Source organism: Manacus vitellinus, unplaced genomic scaffold (assembly GCF_001715985.3).
Source record: "Manacus vitellinus isolate BGI_N305 unplaced genomic scaffold, ASM171598v3 scaffold_9_pilon, whole genome shotgun sequence".
Classification (NCBI taxonomy): domain Eukaryota; kingdom Metazoa; phylum Chordata; class Aves; order Passeriformes; family Pipridae; genus Manacus; species Manacus vitellinus.
Genome location: NW_021940917.1, coordinates 21,336,502 through 21,339,202, shown reverse-complemented (window position 1 = coordinate 21,339,202; position 2,701 = coordinate 21,336,502).

The window sequence follows — 2,701 nt, the reverse complement described above, 5'->3', positions numbered from 1 at the left end:
GCAGCTGGAGCCCTGAACTCAAGAGAAAGAGCTGAGACTTTTGCACACTCAGACTGTGAGGTTATAACAGCCCAGGGTTTCTTTCTTCAGGGTCCCTCCTGGGAGGCACCAGCTCGGGCTGTTTCTGTGCTGCTGTGCCCTGAACAAATGACTTTATGGAACGAGACACCTGAGACCCTGCTATGGGAAGCCTGGAGTCAGACTGGCCAGGAAATCTGGTCTGACTGTGCGAGGGTGGGGTGTGCAGGGAGTCCAGCTGGGCACCCCTTGGGTCACGGGAGCCCCCTGTGGCAAAGGGGCTTTGGTCCCGCAAGTTAAAGTCTCTAGTGGTGGGAGTGTGACTTTGGATTGCCTCCTGAATGGTCAGATGTTTCCTTAACAGCTTTAAACTAAAAAGGGCAGGTTTGAATTAGATATTAGGATGAAATTTTTACTGTGCAGGTGGTGAGGTGCTGGAAGAGGTTGCCCAGAGGAGTCGTGGCTGCTCCGTTCCCGAAGTGTGCAAGGTCAGGTTGAAACATGGCTTTGAACAATCTGGTCTAGTGGAAGGTGTCCCTGCCTGTGGTAGGGGGCTTGGAACTAGATAATCTCTAAGGTCCCTTCCAATCCAAACCATTCTGTGATTTTATAATGCCAAACTAAACAGAATTCTTGGCGGTCCCCCTGTGCTTTGTATACATCTCTGATGTGATGTGATTTGATGACACACTGGTGGATGCAGGCATTGAACCACTTTCTGCAGTCATGTCTGCAAAGTAACGGAGCTTTGCTTTCACTTAGGACAGGTCAGGATTGTGCAATGAAATGTGTTATCAGGATAGATACTTCATTTAAAATAAAGGCCTTGCGACCTTGGTTGTTGCGTGCTTGAAAAGTTCTGAGCTACATCTGAGTTCTGAAGGGAGGTGAAAATTGTGCAGGTGAAAATTGTGCCCTGAAACTGCTTTCAGAAGAACAAAACCCAATATGACCTATGAAAACAGAAAAAAACCCTCCAAACTGCCCCCTGATATCCTGTGACTAGTTCTGCAATTCAGCCACTGATGCGAACTAAACACCTTGAGTACACCAAACATTCCTGCCTTTGCAAAACTGCAAATGAGGTCTTTGTATAAGTATCAACCCCAAACTGAATTTATTTAAAGCTGGAGATGAGGTAGGTGACAGCATCAGCAACATATGTTGCACAGTGTATGAATAAATCGAGCTGCATTGATGGCTAATGAAAGGCTTTTCGATATGCTGAGCTCTAAATTACTTTTGATTAAAAAGCTTACTGAAGAGACAAATGTAAACTGCAGCTAGGTGTTCTCACGTTAGACAGTTATGTGCTGAATCTAATTTGAAATGGGTAAGTGCTAACACGTTTAATTTCCTGCACACTTGGTGAGACAATGCTAGCTTTTTTTTTTTTTTGAACAGTAATTTCGAGAGAGTCTTTTAAAGTGCCTGAGTCAGCACCACAGCAAGAGTGTTTGGAAAGATGATCATGCAAATGGAGCTTCAAGTGATTTAATATACTCACCATTGCAGGTAGATAGCTTGATGGATGGCACACTCAGAATGATGGAGCAAGCTGTGTACATCGGTGGTGTATTTCAAGCTGTTAGTATTTGCAGCAAATAATGTTTAATGTGGGTTTACCTTTAGTCTGGAAAACTTAGCAGGAAGTGTGATGAATAGCCAAATTATGGAAGCAACAAAATAAATGAGAGTGGATGTATTAGCAGAGAGGAGAGAGAAAATAAGCTGCCTGGGCTGCACCATAACTATTTTTGAGCTCCTTATGCTACATCGTGTCAGAACTGTGACTTCTTATGAGTATTTCTCAGACTGGAAACTTGCAATCTAATAAAAACAGCATGTGTGGAACTAGACATCACAGGAAGGAAAGTATATAACTATGTGGGAAAGGGTGCAACACTGAGTTCAGGGTCAGTCAAAGAGGAGAAGCAAGTACCTCACTAATAGTTGAATAATGAAAGTACTGGAAGTTGGCAACTTTGCAATAGAAAAGGGTGTTTCTTACTGGAAAAAGCCTTGAGGTGAAGGAAAGATGTGCACTGATAAAAGCTATTTAAAAAGGCAGAGACTGTAATAATTTCAAAAAACGTAGCCAATTCTGCTTGTGATTGTTTTTGCCCAAAGGTAATTATATTGCATTCTAAACAAGTTAACAGGGCATGCAGTCCTATCCTAGCATCCTTTTAGAACTCCTAGGAAGAAATGGGGATTCTCATTCTTCACGCAGCAGCACCACTGGAATAGTTTTTGCCCTCTGTAGCAATCAGTATAAACAGAGTTTTTCACAGAAGAAACACATGCCTTTTTGGGAAAGGTTGTAGTCTTTATAGCTCTGAAAGTCTGAGTAGGTAGATACTATTTTTCACACTTTTGGTGGCACTTAAAGTGGTTAAAAAACATACTGAATATCACTAAGTTTTTCAATGCAAAGTTATAGCTTGAACATAACTGATACTCCTATTTTTCCTCTGACCAGACTTTGGCCTGGCAACAGTCCACTCTCAGGTTTGGTGTCTGGCCCACAGCAAAAAAAAGAGCTTTAAAAACTCTGGTCTATAATGAGCCAGGGTAGCAGCTGACTAGACACAGATCTGTGGATCTGTGAACTAAGCAGGAGTAATACACCTGAACAGATCCAAACCCACTGATTCACTGTGCTTTTTGTCCCTGAAATTTT